The sequence below is a fragment of the Canis lupus genome, chromosome 38 (assembly GCF_003254725.2).
Source record: "Canis lupus dingo isolate Sandy chromosome 38, ASM325472v2, whole genome shotgun sequence".
NCBI classification, from domain to species: Eukaryota; Metazoa; Chordata; class Mammalia; order Carnivora; family Canidae; genus Canis; species Canis lupus.
Window position 1 is genome coordinate 6220828 of NC_064280.1, and position 20245 is coordinate 6241072.

Consider the following 20245-nt stretch of genomic DNA (forward strand, 5'->3'; position numbering starts at 1 on the left):
ATCATCCCAAACTGTCTTACTTTTCTACCCAGCCTGGGTCTAACGGTGTTATTTTCATAGTATATAGTTAATTTACTGCCCCACTGGTTGTCTTTGATCTCATGACCCTCAGTAGGTCTCCATCTGCTAATTCCCATGGTTCACTTTTTGTGATCCAACTTTCAGAGGACCAATGTTATTGTAAAAAGTTACAAAGCTGTGACAATTTATTCATTATGAGTTTGTAGTATCTAATCTTAGCTGGGGCCTTCATACTCTTCGTTTGGCTTATTTGACAAAACAATAAACATTTGTTGAGTATTTTCATGATGCCAACTATCATGCTGTGATTTTATGATACAAAATTAATAAACTCCCTGTTCTGGAAGACTTCATAGTTTCATGGACTTACCTAAAAATTATTTGAAAACTTCTCTACTTTCAAGCCTCCTCCTCACTTCCATTACATATCTTAGTTCTCATTATACCCAAAAGAATGACATTATTAACCTGAATATCTTCAAAACCTTTCCATTTCATCCTGAATTTATGTATTGGTCAGGGTTCTTCAGAGAAACAGAACTAGTAGGATGTATATACATTGTTAGAGGAGGTCATTTAGAGGGCATGATTGTCAGTTGACCCACAAGCTGAACCTGAGCAATCCGAGGCTCCTTATCTACCCTTTTCATTCTGGGAATGTACTTTCCACTCAGTGTTCCTGCACTAGGAGCCATATCAAGAATGCAGTCTTGAGAGAACAATGTGTTATTGAGACCATCTGCACTCAATACATGACTGAACCTGATAAGCCTTCTGTATACATTCTTAAGATTCTAGCAGGTGGGTGAGATCTACTTGTTTTATAGCCTCCTGAGATAAGTCTCATATCTAAGTCCCCTTGCTTAATAAAATGCCAATCTGGAGTGGTCTCTTTCTTAAGTCTCTCCTTGCCCTCTGTGTGCAGGAGCTAGTTTCAGATTTCATCCAGGGGACTTCTGAGATTGCAAACCAACATATATAGAGAAAAAAAAGATTTATTTTAGGGAATTGGTTCACACAATTGTGGGACTGGAAAATTCAATAGGGTGGAGGCTGGGGGAAGAGTTAATGTTGCAGTCCAAGTTCAAAAGCCATCTGTACGCAGAATTCCTTTTTTCCTCAAGAATCTCAGATTTTGTTCTTAGGGCCTGCAACTGATTGGATGAGGCCCACACACTTCATGGAAAATCATGTTTTACCCAGAATCCACTAATTTAAATGTAAATCACATCTAAAACAATACTTGCATAGCAAAACCTAGACTGGTGTTTAACCAAACAATCATGTATCATTGACTATCCAAGTTGACACATAAAATTAACCATCACATTCTGTATATTTATAATTCTTTCTTAGCTCATTTTAGTTTCTCAAGAGGTATTCTGCTGCTCTGCTATTGCTAACCCCTCCACATGAGCTCCTGAATTTTCTCCTTCAACCTTCCTCCAAGAATTTTTAACAATTATTCCTGCTCTTTTCTATCATCAATCTCTCCATCTTCACTGGCTCTTCTTCTAGGTAAACATGCTCAAATCTACTCTAGCTTTCAAGAATCTTTCCTCATTCTGACCCATTCTTTGGTCTTCTTAACATGATTAAATTTCTTGTAGAATTACTCAATCTGCATTTGTTGCTTTTACTTATCACTCATTCAGTCCTCCTTACTTGAAGCTCTCTGACTTCCATTCCCATGACTTTTGGAATCTGCTACCTCTTCCCATTAGGCTGCTTTCAAGCCATTTTTTTTTTTTTTTTTTCAGAAATGCAATTCTATGTCCTGATTCTCCACCTCAACCTGTCTCCAAGTCTCACCACAAGGTCAATCAGGGGACTTTCTGCATGGAAGGGGAAGAATAGGAAACAGATAAATGACTCAGAACTTGAAACCCAACAAAGCTTGATAATATTGCACTAAGTAGCACCATTTTTACTAAATAATACTTGAGTTCAGGAAGAGAAGCAATCTTTCAGTCACTGAGTTAAACTTTCAAAGAGATTACAGAATATAAATTTTTTAGAATTACTTACAAATTGTAGCTATGACAAGTTGAGTATCTCTGCATATGAAGTTTCTCCAAAGCATAATTATAGATGATTGATTACCAGCTGAGCATCTGTATCTGATAATGGAGAGAGTTGATTCAGACTAATGGAAATCTACCCAGAAAACACCTTGCTTAGAAATATTCTTGGGGCACCTTTCTGGCTCAGAGGAGCATGTGACTCTTGATTTCGGGGCAGTGAGTTTGAGCTCCATGTTGGGTGCAGAGTTTACTTAAAAATAAAACCTTAAAAAAAGAGAAGTATTCCTAACTAATGTGTTATCATCCTAACCATAACAGAAATACATGAACAACAGTATCTTGGTGAATAAGCATATTACTACTGAAATCTGTAAATATTGGAAAACAGAAAAAGAAAACAGCTCTTGCTTTTCTGATAGACATGAGATCACAAATGTTAAGGAAAAGGCTGGCTTACATAGGAAGATTCAAGAATTGCTGAAATTTCCAGAGATACTGTTAATTTTCTCTCAGTTTAGAACTGAGTAAGGTAATCAAAATGAGAAAAACTCATCCTCAGGTTGTTCAAGAAAGGGGAACTAGTAGATGAGATAACTTGATAGTGGAAAATAAGTGTCCCTTAAGCTAAGAGATATCCAAATTAGTTTCGGAAGTAAGGCAAAGGATATTTATGAATGCTTCGGCAAAATGAAACCATCTTACTCAACCCATTCTGTTTCAGGGGATGTGGCTTGAAATAGCTAGATCTTTGCAAATGAATAATTTATGAAAGCTCCAGTAGCCTTTGAATAACATAATTTAAACTAAAGTTGTTACTGAATAAAAGGTAAAAGAGGAACTCACTTCAAATTCCTTTAATTTCAACATGGATTATCACATAGTTTTGATTTAAGATAATATAATAACCATTTTAGTTTATTGCACCAGCCTCAGATAAATCCCTGCTTATGCAACAGCCAAAGTACTGAAAAGAAGTTAGAATTCATAGGCACGTAGCTTCAACAAACTAATCTAAGCCAAGTCCTGGTTTAAATCCTGGTTTATAAAATTAGTTTTATTATACATTGGTGCTTTTCTTCTATTTTTTTTAAAGATTTTATTTATTTATTTTGAGAGTGTGTGTGTGTGCACGCACGTGCAAGTGGCGGCGGGGAGCAGAGATAGAGGAAGAGAGAGAATCTCAAGCAGACTCCATACTAAGTGCAGAGCCACATGAGGGGCTAGACCCCACAACCATGAGATCATGGCCTGAGCCGAAACCGAGAGTCAGATACAACCAACTGAGCCATCCAGGCACCTTGGTGCGTTTTTTTCTAAAACACATTCAGATTCCAGATTTTAAAGAAAACGAGAAAGACTTAATTACAAACAAGACCTAAACCTGACAAACCATGCAAAAAGCCAGGAGACTATCATTTTGTGTGTGTGTGTGTTAAAAAGAACCTGTTTTAAGTCACTTACATTCTTATTTAAAAGTTTATATTCTAATTAACTATACTGGAGTTACATAAATACATTATTGTTGATTTCAAATTTTCTACTAACAGGCCTATGTCTCAGAAATAAATAAAACAGAGCTGGACTAAATAAAGTAGCCTTTCTACTCTCTGATAAAAAAAAAAAAAAAAAGAATCATGTCCCAAATAATACAATAATTAGTCAGCTGTTTAGTACTTCCACAGCCCTATTGCTAAATGCATTTAAGTATCTCATGCTTAACACCTCACACACCTCACATGGGTTTAAGCATTTTGTTTTGCATCAGTGCTATCTGTACCCATCAAACATATTTATATTATTATACATAAGATACCATATAAAATTAATTTGTGTGCATGTATATTTACCTACCTAGATTATTTAAACCTTGAAGTACAGATTATTTTATCACTTTCTCCCTAGTACATAGCAGATTGTAGACTCAAAATCATTTGTGAAGGGCTATTCCTATATTTGAAGGATAGGGAAGGGATAGTAAAGGAAATGAGAACTGGAATAAAGTTCCTGAGGAAGGTAGAGGTAGCCAATGTACATGTGAATAATAAAAAAATCATTTCTAAACCTCTACTAGTTGTTAGTGGTTGTCTTTGTACTGTTTTTTTTTTTGTTTTTGTTTTTGTTTTTGTTTTTTATTGTGTACTCCTTACACACTAAGGTTAATGCTGGGTTTCTTTTTTTTTAATTGGTTTATCCCCCAACTTTATTTAGGTATAACTGACAGATGAAAATTGTATATGTTGAAGGTATACAACTTGATGTTTTAATGTATGTATATATTGTGAAATGATCACAACAATTCACTATTAACAAAAGCTAGTTTTCCAAAAGCTAACACGTGGTGTGTATATATACAGACATATGCCATCTTCTTTATCCATTTATTTGTTGATGGACATTTAGGTTGTTTCCATATCTTGGCTATTGTAAATAAGGCTGCAATGAACATGGGAGTACCGATATCACTTCAAGATCCTGTTTTCATTTCTTTTGAATATATATTCAGAAGTGGGATCAAAATAATATGGTACTGACATAAAAACAGACATATAGACCAAAAGAACAGACTAAGAAAATAAAAAATGAATTCAACCATTTACAGTCACCAAACTTTGATAAGGGTTTCAAGAGCAAACAATAGGGAAAGGATGATCCCTTCAGTCAATGTTGGGAAAACTGGATAACCACATGCAGAAGAATGAAAGTGGACTCTTATACGTATACAAAAATCAACTCAAAATGGATTAAAAACTTAAATGTAAAAACAAAACAAAGCAAAAAACCCTTAAATGTAAGCCATAAGGTTTACTAGAAGAAAACCTTAAGCCATAAAACTACTAGAAGAAAATAGAGAAAAAGCTTCTGGACATTGGTCATGGCAATGAATTTTTGGATATGACACCAAAACCACAGGCAACAAAAGCAAAAACAGACGAGTAGGATTACACCAAGCCAAATGCCTCTATTCAGCAAAAGAAACAATCGATAGACTGAAAAAGCAACCTATGGAATGGGAGAAAATATTTGCAAACCATATATCTGATAAGGGTTTAATATCAAGATATATAAGGAACTCAAACAACTCAGCAACAGAAAAACAAATGACCTGATTAAAACAAATAAGCAAAAGATCCAAATAGACATTTCTCTAAAGAAAACATACAAATGACCAACAGACACATGAAAAGATGCTCAACATCACTTACCACCAGAGAAATGCAAATCAAAACCACAATGTGGTATCACCTCACACCTGTCAGAGTTGCTTTTATCAAAAAGGCAACAGATAAAAAGTATTGTCAAGCATGTGGAAAAAAGAGAGTACCTCCATACCTGATGAGAATGTAAACTGGTGTATGGAAAACAATATGAACATTCCTCAAAAAATTAAAAATAAAACAATTCTATGTTAGTAGTGGGTTTAAGACTAGGCATCCACTTATCCCTCAAAACTTCTAAACTCAGTTTCAATCTAGCCATCAGTACTGGGAATGCCACCAGGTTTTGTCCCAGTCCCGTCCTATCTGATTGGGCCACTTCCCCATGCACAGCTTCATGTCGATGTTAATTACCAATGCACAATCCATAACCTGTGGCCACATTATTTTAGCAGAGGTTCCCCCCAGGGATCCCAAATAAATACAAACAGTGGCTCCAACGATCCTCCATGAAACTTTCTTCTCTTCGTTATTCAGACTTTTTTTTTTTAGAAAAAAAAAAGCCAACCTGATAGAATAGGAAATAAATCCTGGGAAAGAAGGAGAACAAAGCCCATTTTAAAGCTAGGCTTTTTGTCTAGGCCTTTGGTACAAACCTCTATTCAGACCTCTTGCAAACTTGGGAGTCTCCCCTTTTTCAGTTGTAGGTAAGAACTACAAAGGTGAGGCCCTTATAATGGAGGGAAGAAAAGCCTGGACAGGCCTCCATTCCACTAGAATTCAGACACAGAAGCTCTTAAGTGAAAGAATCTGGAAATTAAAACCTTGGCCTATTATACACCCAAAGAATGTAATCTCGTCAACCCACACTGCCTCTCTAAGGGCTTGATTTCGTCGGCTTTCCACTTCCACACCTTCTAATTGTGGAATTTCCTCTCATTTTAATTCTCCTCAGGGCCAAACTCTGATTAAACCAACACATATGGTTTCTAGGATTTTGAAACTGAGCTCCCTCAGCAAGAAGCTACTGATAGCGTAAACCAGTCCGCCCTCTCCATCTCTCCTTGCCCGAAATAGATAGGGCAGTGCCCCGGCAGGCAATTCACTGACGAGGGCTCCCTTGCATTTTCCCTCCTGTGCCAGGAAACAAGACGAAAATCTTCTGGCAACTACAGGCTGGATATCAATTTACTACTGGCTCAGCACATTCCAAGTTAACGGTAACTCGCGTTTTAGAGATGAGTACGGTGTTAACGTATTATTTACATCTCAAAGATAACCTTTCTTTTGAAAACTTAATTGAAACTTTTCATGTTTTTTAAAGAAAAAGCACTGATTGCTGCTTATGTAGGATTTACAGACAGTACCCTTTTCCAATGATTCCAGACATTGCCCCCCTAATGTCTCAGACAAATGGCAGCTGGCAGGAAGGCATAATAATGTGGACCCTTGCACGTGCATACTAGTAGCAGAGCCACTCACACTGGCACTTGCTTCTTCCCTAGTCACTTGAACACATGGGCTTTTCCCCACCTCTCCCTTTCTCCTCAGAAGCTTGAAGCTCACAAAACTATTTGTCTTTTGCTTCCTACATTATCTCTGTGTCACTTGGTAGTTTTTGCAAGTCTGAAGCTTTTCCATGACTAAGAAGAGAGGTAAGGATATTTCAGCTATCTTTTTAACTTTTATGAAGCTATATCTCTACATGTTCATCTGCATATTCACTCATTGTCCTTTACTGAGCACCTGCACACCATACGTCAGGCACTGTTCTAGGCCCTGGGATATCATTTGGAAGAAGAAAGACAAGGTCCTTGTTCTCTGCTCTGACGAAGTTTCTGTTCCAGAAGGAAAGTTCACAGTCACTTTGTGTAGTTTAAGTTCTAGAAAGAAAATAAATTAGGGAATGTGATGGAGCATGACTGGGGGCCAGTTTTGTAGATTAAGAGTTGATATCAGAATGACAAAATGAGCTAGAAATGACAAGATTGGGAGAAAACTGGGACGTCTGGGTGGCTCAGGGTTGAACATCTGTCTTCAGCTCAGGGCGTGATCTTTGAGTCCTGGGATCGAGTCCCACATCAGGCTCCCTGCATGGAGCCTGCTTCTCTTTCTGCCTGTGTCTCTACCTCTCTCTCTCTCTGTCTATCATGAGTAAATAAATAAAATCTTTAAAAAAAAGATTGGGAGAAAATTTGCACAGATGGTACAGCAAGTTCAACGGGCCCCAAGTTCAGGTGTGACCACGGCCTAGTTATTGAAAAGGAAGAACATCATTGTGGCTGGAGGTTAGTGAGAATTGCAGAACAAGGTCAGGTGGGAAAGGAGCAGAACTTCTAGAAGCCCTTAAAACCACAATAAAGAGTTCAGATTGTATTCTAATGGTAGAGGGAAGGCATTCTCAAGTGGTTTAGGATTTTTTAAGTAGCACTTTTGCTGCTGTGTGGAGAACAGATGATAGAGGGCAAGAATGGAAACAGAGAAACAATTGATTTGGAGGCAATTGCAGACGTCCACATGAGAGACAATGATAGCTGGTCCAAGTGAAAAATGGAAAGGTGAAAAAAAGGAGACAGATTTGAAAAAAAAAAAACATTTTTTAAAAGCATTTTTTTAAGGGATAGCTATCTGAACTTACTGCTAGATTTTCCACATAAAGGGAAGGAAAAAAAGAAATCAAGTAGCCATTTACTTGAAATGATTAAAATATGGATTTGACTTCAAACAGATTTGGTTTGAGAAATTAGGAGGTATATCATGGACATGGTAAATACGAGAGTCCTATCACAGACAGTCAAGTGGAAGAGTTAAGTAGACAGGTGAACACTCAGGTGTGGATTTCCCAACAACGGTTAGTATTTTCTGCAAAGTCAAAATAGGGTAGTATTTCACTGTGGAAGGTATCTGCCTTGGGTGATTCGTTTATCCATTTATTCAACCAACATTTAACATCTGCTGTGTACTTAACACTCTCTGGGTTGATAAAATGAATATTCCTTCTCATAAAAATTACCATCTAATGGGAGGACACAATTAACAAACAAGAAAGTACTAGATAGTGATAAATGTCGTAATTAAAATAAATCTGTGGCAACACACCTGATGATGACTTTATAAGCATGTTCCTTTATGTGAATAAACCTTAATTATTGGCATATATGTTTGAGGGGGTGTGTGGAAGAAAGATTAATATGTTGGCAATAAAAGAATCAGGCAATCTGTTAAGTTATCTGGAGAAGCATTTCAGGTGAAACACAGATGCTCAAAATTCAGAAAGAACTTAGAAATGTATTTACAAGTAAAAGAGGTAAAAAGAAAAAAGACATTTGGTAACAATCTAAATTCAGCCTAACAAGATTATCAGAGTTCTTTTTCAAGTAAGACTTTATGGCTTTCCATCTCTTCAGCTCCTTTTATGCTTCTAGAGGAAAAAACTAAAACAATAAAACATTTTTATCTGCTTCTAAACCTGATTCTATGTGAAAATACCCAGAGGGTATTTCTATTCTTTTTTGCCTTAAAATTCACTGATATTGCTTCTCTCTAGTTTACTTCTCTTGATCCTTGATGTTCAATTTCCTTCTCCGTGACTAGTGGTATCAAGTTATCTCTATCCCTGAGAGAAGGGACAAAGGTCAACACTAAAATAGTTGAATCTGTGAGTGAGAGAAGTCATAAAAGGTCTCAAGCCAACCTTTGCAGCTGTTTTTCCAAAGTCAACGAAGAAAGTGAGAGGAAAACTAATAATATGGAAGCTGATACAAATCTGATCCTAACATTTTATCTACCTCAGGAAGAACTAAATAACCAGGTATTGGAATACTGGGACTCTGAAATCACAGTTTTAGAATAAGCTTAATATAGAAGAGTAATATTCTAAAGACTATAACAAAGAAAGCTTTACTGTGATATTTCCTATCTGATTTGTGGCAATAATGCTGTTACAACAAATAAAAAATTTTCATATCAAAAAAAGCCTAATAAATGACTATTCTCTTCCAAAGTGCATTTGCAAACCACCCTTTATCTCAGCCCTATGGATTCTATGCAATGAATTAAGAAATAAAACTCCTCTGACCTTACTAATCCTCTACGATTCTCCCTCCTGGTAAAACACTAGCAACAAATCCCCAGTCTGCCTAAAAATACAAAATACAGTTTAACTCTCAAAACAAAGTTACTGAAAATGATCTTTCTGGTCAAAAATTAAAGTGCAGTGACACAGCTTCTCTTCTAATTTCTAGCACTAAATCTTTCCTTATAAAACTATAATGCAGTACATCCCCTCTTGGGATGATTTCCCATAGATAATCCAAATAGACACATTTATTTAAAAAAAATAAGATCTGGAACATTATAACAGAAACTGTTCTCATAACTTGATGGAAATGAAGTGATAACGAAAGAGTTTATAAAACTCTAATAATACTCCACTTAATTAAGATCATGTCTCTGTAAAATAAAATTTACACTCACGGGTATATATCAGTATTTTCACTTCCAAGATTATATTCTATTAAAAGTCAACTAGATATTTTCTCTACAAGATCTCCACAAATTTTCTCCATTTTCCTAACACTCTCAGACTCAATGAGAAAATAAGAAGTATTCTTTCTACCAAATATTTGTCCCTTGGCAAACATCTCAGTATTTCTCATTTCTCAGCTGTACCTCCTAAAATGGCAATGTTCTTTTATTTACTTCTGGGCTAAGTATACCAGCCTTAAAAGAACACCAAAGCATTGCTCTTAGAAGATATTTTATTAATCAAATGTGGCTATAGGAATATTAAATAAAATACATACCTAATTGATAAGAAAATAAAGAGAAGTGACAATAAATTTGAAGGACCATTAATATGTCACTTCATAATATTAACATAGGTAAAGACCAACACATTCACTAACTAACCCAACCTAAGTAAATTAGAAAATCATGTTTCTGGGGCACCTGGGCAGCTCAGTCCCTTAGGCATCTGCCTTCAGCTTGGGTCATGATCCTGGGGTCCTGGGATTGAGCCCTGTATCAGGCTTTCCACTCAGTGGAGAGCCTGCTTCTCCCTCTCTCTCTGGCTCTCCCCACCTCTCGTGCTCTCTCTCATGCACTCTTCTCAAGTAAGTAAGTAAAATCTTTAGAAAATAGAAAAGATGGGATCCCTGGGTGGCTCCTGTCTTTGGTTTGGCACCTGCCTTTGGCCCAGGGTGCGATCCTGGAGTCCCGGGATCGAGTCCTGAGTCGGGCTCCCGGCATGGAGCCTGCTTCTCCCTCCTCCTGTGTCTCTGCGCCTCTCTGTCTCTCTCGGTGTCTATCATAAATAAATAATAAATAAATCTTTAAAAAAATCATATTTCCACCTCTACTCTCCTTCTCTTGAAAAGACGAAATCCTGCAAAGTGAAGACAGGCTTTTCAATCTACCTCTGATGACTTCAAATAGAATTATCTGCCTATTAATACCATTTCTGAGTTTTTGCTTTTTCATCTACCTTAATTTTATTTCAGATAATGTTACTTCAAATTGAACCTAATTTTTTCTGAAGAACTCCTAATATCAATGAGACAATTAGAAAAATTACCTTCCAGAAGCTTATAATTTATAGCTCGAACTTACAGACAAATAATTTGACCATGCAGATATCTGCAAAAGTGGATTCTGAGCAATGGGAATTACCCAGTCCAACGTCCAATGGTCCCTAGACCATTTTAGTATATGTGGAGCCAGTAGAAGATTTTGGGTAGGGATCCCTGGGTGGCACAGCGGTTTGGCACCTGCCTTTGGCCCAGGGCGCGATCCTGGAGACCCAGGATCGAATCCCACATCAGGCTCCCGGTGCATGGAGCCTGCTTCTCCCTCTGCCTGTGTCTCTGCCTCTCTCTCTCTCTCTCTGTGACTATCATATATAAATTTTTTAAAAAATTAAAAAATAAAAACAGAAGATTTTGGGTAAAGAATGACCAGCTCTGAATGACTTTTTAGCAGGATCCTTCTGCTTACTCAATAGAAAAACAAGAAACCATCATAATTTCTATGAATATTTGCCCAATATTGTCAGATCATAACAAAATCTAAATAAGCTTAGGTGATCATTATGAAATAACTTTTATTATCTTTTAAAATATATTAATATAAACAAAAATAATCTATTTTAATAGTATAAACTTAGTCCCTTACAATTTATAATTATAATTAGGTAAAAGTTATCTTTTTAACACATCCAATCATAGAGCCAATGTTTATTGGAAAGAAAAGTCAACATGTTTACATTTTGTTCATTCGACAAATACATGTTGAATGCACTACTACGTGCCATGCAGAATATGAAGTATGGGAAATACAAAAGTGAGCAAAAAAATGAAAGTTGTCCTTCCTTTCACAACATGTCTCATGGTAGCAGTTTCAGTAAAGCAACGTGGAGAGAAAAGAGGTTTTACTCACTTTTTATGAGAAAGTTTCAAGTTAAAACCTTTTGGTTGGAAAACATTGTCAGAGGCTTTAGAGGCATTTACTGATATCATGCTGATATTCACGCAACATAATTTCTTCTGCTGCATAGATGAGAAGAGGAAGATCTGAGGCAGCCAGCTTGATGTACAAAACAAAACAAAAACCTCATTATTATCATCACATTCAACTTTATTTCCCTTTGCAAAATTTTAATACCTAGCATGATCAGCCACTTTATTTACCAGAGTCCACACCAAATAACTCTTGGCTATTTCCAAAAATCAAAGTCACCCAGAAATGATTTAAAAAATTGTCACTATTGAGAATATGCAAAAGAATTTGCTAAAACCTCTAAAGGCAATTTCTACAAAGCAGATTTTAAAACATTTTAATTAAAGGCAGCAACATCAGAATTCTTTACTTTTTCAGTGAATACAATATTTATTTGAATATAAAATTCATGTTATATTTACTAAAAATAAGTCTCATCAGAAACACATTTTATGTATTTTATTGGCCATACTGATAATGGGACATTGTGGTAAACAAGGATACTAACAAATACTGTTCATCAATTTTCAGAATAACAATTAATTTAGCTATTAGTATTCCCCTGAATACACACAGTAGCTATAACCCACACATGTCATTAACATATCAATGCTTGGGAGTCACCAGCAGCCTCTGGAGGAACAAGAGAGTCCATCAGGTGCTAACAGCTTCAGTAATGGTTTAGGTGAAATCCTTCCCCTCCATTGCTTTGGTGGTAATTTCATAGGACCAACTAACCCCAGATCTTTGTGCTAGCATATGAGCACTATTGTATTGGCTCACCAAGCACTATCAACTGGACTACAATAATGACAACACAATATGGCAACTGTGCCAGATGCTGATAAAATGGTGACCTTGGGCAAAGGCTGAGACTTCTGAGATTTATTCCATGAATACTTGTTATACTGTATGATTAGGAGCCACAAGACTAAAATAAGTAAAATCCTATCCCTCTCCTATTCTATGAATAAATCTTAGAAAGCTTCAAAAGTAGGTGCAGCTAAGCATCTAAGCCTTCATCATTAACAGATGGAAATTTCAATTATCAACAGGGCTGCAAATCCACTGAAAAAGAAGACTGTCTCTCATATGTCCAAACAGGGCAAATGTTCCCAAAATTATAAGGAAATAGACTTACTATTTTTTTTAAGATTTTATTTATTTATTCATGAAAGGCACACAGAGAAAGGCAGAGACACAAACGTAGAGGGAGAAGACTCCCTGCAGGGAGCTAGATGAGGAACTCGATTCCCAGACCCTGGGATCACGACCTGAGCCAAAGGCAGACGCTCACCTACTGAGCCACCCAGGCGTCCCTAGACTTACTGATTTAAAAGGAAGTCTTTTATAGTAGTCTAGATCCCAAGCAGACGGATCATTAGAAAAGCTCTTGAGAGTCACTACAGCAAAGTGGTTGGTCCTCAGAAGATGCCCTAGGAGGGCAGAGACAGGTGTCTGATAAAGGTATAGGTGAGGAGAGGAGGCAACAGTATAGCTATTGGAGAATCAGGAATATGCTGAACAATTTTAAACAAGTCTTCCCTGTTTAAATTTTATATACATATTGATCTTTCTTAGTATGTAGGAGAGTTACTTGCTAATACTCCTTTGTGTCTCTGGTGTGCTGAAGTAGAAAACACAAAGGAGTTCCATCTAAATAGGGGCTAGAGTTTTCTAGGGAGAGAAGCACGGCCCTTGGAGCTGAGCTAGGTAATCAGGGCAAGATACAAAATGACAGAAATAAAGGGAATGGTACAATTCTGGGAAAAGCACTGGGGCCGATTGGAATCACAACCACTGCCCCTCTGGAGATTCTGTTCCAAGATCTCCCTTACTCAGATCTCAGAGGATTTTGTGTTCTGCCTCTATCGAGGATAACACTTCCCTTGAAACAACTCTGTTGTGCTATTGTTGCTTTATTTTCACTATTTTTCCCTCCTTCAAGCATGATACTGTGCAACACAACAATTATTTTGTCAGCTTCAGTAACTGCATTCCTAAAGTCACTGCTGAGGCATGTGTCCAAGCTAATTTCTAGGCCCTTGTAATTTAAACCCTTCTGGCTGGATAATTGCACTAATGTCCAATAATTCATCCATAAAAACCAACACTGTTTATTATACTGTCCAAAGTAACAGAATTTTCTCAGACTCAAACATAATAACACAAAACAGCACAACTTCTAAAATCAACTTCAATCCAATTGTTTATTCATACTGCGTCTTATGTTGGAAAGATTTTTCAAATGATCATAAAACCAGCCTCTGGATTAAGGATTGCACACTAAAATACCTGTAGGGATCAGCAAGAAAACCTGTGTCTGAAGTACCATATATAGAGAATTAAAGACGTGTGGAAGTCGTTGCAAACTGGTAAGCACATTCAGACTCAAAAAAAAAAAAAATTGTTTAAATGATTGTGCTGGCCAAATAAAACCTGTTCACAGACCAAATTCTTTAAATTTGCAGCTGTACCCTCAAGCATAGCTGCATAGCATAAGTTGGTTAATACTAGTCTTTAGGCCATTGGTAACAAGGAAGAGCTAAATAGCACTACCATAAAATGATACACAATTGCCCAAAGCCATACATTGCAGTAGACAATAACAATCACCGAAGGACCTTAATTGCAGCAGGTTGATTCATATTTACGTTTGCCTTATCATCATTTTTTCTTCTGAGACAATAGCTGTATGCTTTTCTTCTACTGTTCTCTCCATTTCCTGTTTACATCTACAACTTCGCCATCTAATTTATTAAAAAATCTTTGAATTTGTTTTCAAGTTCTAATTTATGAGTCACATTCCCTATTTCTTTTCGAGCAAACTTAAACACTCTTCCCAAGGATTCTTCTGGTTTATATGTCAATATTTACACATTTTATAGTTTCCAGTGAAGTCTTGTGGGGAGGGACTATGTCTTTTTATCTATATGTAACCAAGGCCTAGCACTACCCTTAGCCTGAAATATGCATATAAAAATGATTGTGCATAATGGAACAAAGAAGGAATAAGTAGGTTTATTAGTTAATGTTATAGGAAAATTTAAGAATGCAAAACAATTAAATTCATTCCTTTTATGGATAAGCAGAAAGGTCCAGACCTTGTCCTAAAATTTCTTTTCTTTATTTCAGCCACCTTTATTTCAAAAAGAAAAAGCTGACCATTTATGAACATTAGCCTGTTATGTTATTTTACTAGAATTTTCTGTATAAATTGGTCCAGGTTCTCTTACTTGGCAAAATGGAGTTTCATTGTACATTAAAATTTAACCTCTGTAACAGAAAGTGACATAAAACCACTGTCACCCACTCTTCTGGAATGCATTAGTGCATTCATATTTTTCCAGTCCTCAGTTATGGCTTAAGAGAAATTAGAGCAGATGACTTCAGGATTTAATCTTCCCCTTCCCTGTTAACCTGCCTCTGACCTTCCAGCTGCTAGAAGCAGTGACCTAGAGCCTCCCTTTGCCTTTCAATTGTATAAGATTATATATTTTTCTCAATGTAAATGTTTTATTAGTGTTAAAATGACTCAACCCAAATACTGGTATCTTACAACAAAATTTGGTAGGAAAATCACTATTTAAAGACCTTTGTAAAGATGGAAGTTTCACGAAAATCTCAGTTTCAAATTTCCATTTCAAATATTTACATATGTTTATTCCATTTATTTATTCATTTATCAATATATTTATTGAACATACATATATTTATTGAACATGCATATATTTATGTTTATATATTTATTGAACATATATATATGTAATGGAGAAGTACTTTATTTTAACTAAGCCCCTGAAAGATAGCAATCATATATCTCTTAACAAAACAAATTAAGCAAACAAACAAAAAAAAAAGAAAACAACTACCTATTGAAGGTACCAGAGAGCAACCATAAGAAGGCAGAAACTGTAGAGGATCAGATCCTTTATTTATTTATTTTTTTAAAGATTTTATTTACTTATTCATGAGACACAGAGAGAGAGAGTGAGGCAGAGACACAGGCAGAGGGAGAAGCAGGCTCGATGCGGGGAGCCCAACATGGGACTCGAACCTGGATCTCCAGGCTCAGGCCCTGGGCTGAAGGCAGCACTAAACCGCTGAGCCACCCGGGCTGCCCAGGATTAGATCCTTTAAAGCAACAAAACCACATTCACTGGATGAGGTCCACCTTTCCATTTTCCCTGGGGACACTTCCAGTCCACATTTAATGAAAGGTAGAGAAGATTCAAGTGAAAAGATAAAAGTTTAGAGTTGAGTCTTACAAAATTAGAAGGGCTTAAGGGACATTAAGGCTTTCCAGTATTAAAAAGAAACAAGAGGTTCAAAATGGAGTCACTTATGTTAAGCCCACCAAGCCTTAATACCACCTAAATTTTCTTTCAGCTTCTCCTAGAAATGTAATTTTAAACCAGTCAGGGATTTTCTGACCAGCACTTGTGAGGTAATCTGCATATTAAGATCCCCTGCTTTTCCTCCTAAGGGATCTTGCCCATAAAGATCCTTTCTTTTCTTTTCCTAATAAGTTGCTTGTCCTGCCTTGTTTTTGCCTATAAAAGCCTTTCATTTTGTACAACTTCTTGGAACTCCCCTGTATTTGCCAGATGGGATGCTCCCCAACACATGAATTCTTAAATAAAACCAATTAGATTTTTAAATTTGGTCAGTTGATTTTGGTTTATAACACCAGAGATGTGTTTATAACAAGGCATAAGACCAAGCATACCTAAGGTCAAGGTGACAAACCAGTAACTGACCTACTAGACGAAACAACCAACACTCATAAAAGGAAGATCATAGAGTTTAGAGTCTCTATAAAGAATTACAAAAAAAAAAAGTTACTGTGTATATAATCAAAAATTAACATACAATTAAAACAATGGGTTAAGGTGACCCATAATCAAGAGGAAAAAACCCCCACAAAACCTCAGTAATAGAAACAGTCCCTGAGGTAGCTCACGTATTAAAATTAGCAGAGTAATACTCTAGAGAAGTTATGATAATATGTTTAAGGACTTAAAGTACAAGCTAAATCATAATAATCTCAAAGGAGAAATAGAAACCATGAAAAAAAGCCAAATGAAAATTCCAGAACTGAAAATTAGAACACCAGAAACAAGAATTTTACTGAATGAATGTAAAATCAGATTAGAGAATAAAAATTAGTGAACTTGAAGAAATATCAATAAAAATCTATTCTGAGGAAAAAAGGAAACAAGAATTGGGAAAAGTGAGCAAAACTTCAGTGACATAAATGGAAATATTAAACAGTCTAAGTACAGAATCAGAGTCCCAAATGGAGAAAAGAGAGAATGAGATGGAAAAAAAAAAAAATTCAAAACAAATGGCTGAAATTTCCCACTTTTGTGAAATAATTAACTTACAGATACACAAGCTCAGAGAACTACTGATACATCTTTTTTTAATTTTTTTTATTTATTTATTTATGATAGTCACACAGAGAGAGAGAGAGAGGCAGAGACATAGGCAGAGGGAGAAGCAGGCTCCATGCAGGGAGCCTGACATGGGACTGGATCCTGGGACTCCAGGATCACGTCCTGGACTGAAGGCGGCGCTAAACCGCTGAGCCACCCAGGTTGCCCAGAACTCATTAAGTTTTACATATGCTTAAGATCTGTGCATTTAACTCTAGGAAAAGCATATGTCAATTAAAAAAAAAAAAGAACATTAAAAAAAGAAACTCGTTTTTATCAAATTTAGCTCTAGGCTAAGACTGTGAGTATTGACCATTCTCAGTATTAAAACCAGCATCTGAGATAAGAGGAGAAAATGTTGCTTTTGCTGTAAGTTACTCCTTGCTGAAAGGGTTTATCCACTCTGGACCTAGTATCTTTCATTAGAATACACAACAGTTTCTATCAAACAAGTTCCTAGAATAACAAAGAATATCATTTCAAACATCTCTGAAATAACTCACAAGACTCTGAGAATTCCTTAGTAATATGATAAAAAAAAAAACTGAACTATGGGATGGCAGCTGCTGTCTAGCAGAACATGGTAGCATCTCAAGTTGAAACTAAGCTGGATCTCTTTGAAAGGGCTGCATTCATAATGCTTTAGAATCACTGCATCTCCCTCTCCCAATTGAGCTTGCTCTGTAAGTAACCTCTGATGAATTGAGTGTCTCTTAGTAATGCTGACCAACTGGAAACTGAATAAAATGCCTTCTCAAAATAGAGAACCAAAGCCATATTCTAAAAATGACATACAGCTGGCATAGCACATGCAAGATTCTTAATAGCTGCTTTTTCCAAATGGTCAAACTTGAGTCATGCTGGGTGGCAACAGAATGAAACACAGTGAGTCTTAAGAAGTTCATGGTGCTTTAAGGCAATGGATTCCCTTACAGAGAATTCTTCACGTCCGTTGCCTGTCTCTTCATTTTCCACAATCAAGAACATCCCTTATCTGAAGTTGTGGAAGAGAGCATCCATGTGCTATTAGAACTACTAAGATTCAAATGGGATCCTGGCCACTTCCCTAAATTGATTGAGAAAGACTGAGTCAACTGAATATCCATGGGTACTCAAGTTAGTTATTCTAGAACCTTATGTGCTCTAACCAATCAGTAAAGAATTATTTTGATTTGAGTCTAAGTGGTTTCTCTTAGAACCCTGTATTTACAGGAGCAAGGCATTAAGGCACAATGGAAGGTGGGAGGCCTCCCAAAAAAATTGTCATAGTAGAATCTCTGCCCCACTTCCAATAGCTCAGCTGAAACTGAGCTTCACTCAGGGGGTTGGATCCTTATTCTGCCTCCAAATTTCAGCCTGGGATCTTAGGCCAATTACATATCAAATGCAGGCAGCCATGAAAGGGAAACAAATATACATAACCAGAACCCCAACACTCTAATTCCCAGCAATGAGGAACCAGGGCAGAAATAAATCATCAGCCTTGTAGGGCATGCAGTGCCTATTGAGAAATGCTACTAGTTCCTCCCTTCTCTAGTGGGGAAGGAAGATGCATTCTCTTACCCCACACTAAGAGAGCGCCAAGAGAACACAATCAAGACACCTGTAAAAAATGAAAACTGGCATTCCTTTATCAAATAGAAGCCTGCCGAACTGCAGAACCCCCTCTCCCACCAATCCCTTTGGTGTTTCATATATAAATGCTTTTTCTTTTATGTGGCAAAATACACATGATATAGAAATTACATTCTAACCACGTGTAAGTACAGTTCTGTGGCATTAAGTACACTCACATTGTTCTCCAACCATTACCATCATCAATCTCCAGTTATTTTCAAATGTATCCATTGACATCTGGATCACCCAGATAGTATCACTCACATTGTGAGACCCGATCCTGGGAGAGGATCCTATAAGCCTAGGTACTGTCCCCCATATCCCACTGAAAGGAAGAAAGTGAGCTAGCCAATGAGTTCTCTCAAATTTGGCAGTATACTTGAATAAAAAAAAAAAAAAGTGAATGCTGACTTCAGTGTGTTTTTTTTTAAGATTTCATTTATTTATTCATGAGAGACACAGAGAGAGGTAGAGACATAGGCAGAGGGAGAAGCAGTCTCCCTGCAGTGAGCCTCATGTGGGACTCCATCCCAGGATCTGGGAATCACGACCTGAGCCAAAGGCAGACGCTCAATCACTGAGCCATCCAGGCGTCCCTGACTTCTGGTTTAGATTTTTCTGAGGCAGTAGGTCTGTTAGGAGTAGTCCATGTTGGGAGAGCCTGAAGGAACTAAACTATAGAATGTCTCTGAGGATTTGGGGAGCAAAATATTATAAAATTGAGAGGGTATAAAAGAGGACCTTGGGACTTTGGTAGCTCCACATGAAGAAATGTAGAGGTTAACGGAGTGACAGACCCATAAAACCACTCAAGCAGCCATAAGACCAAGCAATAGTATCCTCAACCTAGAGAAGGTACTATTGGAAGGTTTAGAATAAATAAGACATGTCTGCTCTTCTAGGGGAGTTCCTTGGAGACAGAGGAGCCAGGTAAAACCCACATGGAAACCATATCAGCAAAGGCCACCAAAAGCAAACTAAATCAGATTAACTCTGCTTCTCCAACCATCTTCCCTACTCCAAACATTGAAGTAGCTAGTGTTTAGAAGAGAGATAGAAAGAAGATGTCCCACAGCCAGACCACATCTGTAAGAAAAAAATCCAAGAATTAATATACATACTTCAACAAGATATAATTCCTCAGTAAGCCTGTTTCCTGCACAAGGGGGAAAGTGCTGGGAAAGTGAGAGATAAACTGGAGGAAGATAACAGCAACCAAGAAATGGATGAAAATTGTGTACCAATCCAAGGCAACAGCAAGCCTCTGAAAGGTTTGAATTATAGTATGTAAAGCATTGCAAAGGATGGGAGAAAAAAAAAGAAAAGCACTTAGGAGGTTCTATTTTCATTTTAGTAAGTACTAAGGACATAAACCACAGCAATGACATAGCAAACAGGGGGAAAAATCAAGAGGTGGTAGAAATAACAGGACTTCAGAACAAGTTAGAATTAGGAGTTTAGAGAGAATATGTGTCTAAAGAAATGTCTAGATTTT

General features: G+C 36.9%; 1 protein-coding gene across 7 annotated transcripts in view; it reads right to left on the reverse strand.

Annotated features, from left to right (window-relative positions):
* Positions 1–20245, reverse strand: part of CDC73 (cell division cycle 73) — a 253926-nt gene that overhangs the window by 47012 nt on the left and 186669 nt on the right. For all 7 annotated transcript variants that reach the window (XR_007409217.1, XR_007409215.1, XR_007409213.1 and 4 more), the window contains 2 exons: positions 11636–11782; positions 2050–2141 (listed from right to left, as the gene is read on the reverse strand). The gene's annotated coding sequence lies outside the window, so the exon portion shown is untranslated. Of the gene's footprint in view, positions 1–2049; positions 2142–11635; positions 11783–20245 lie in introns of those variants that run through there.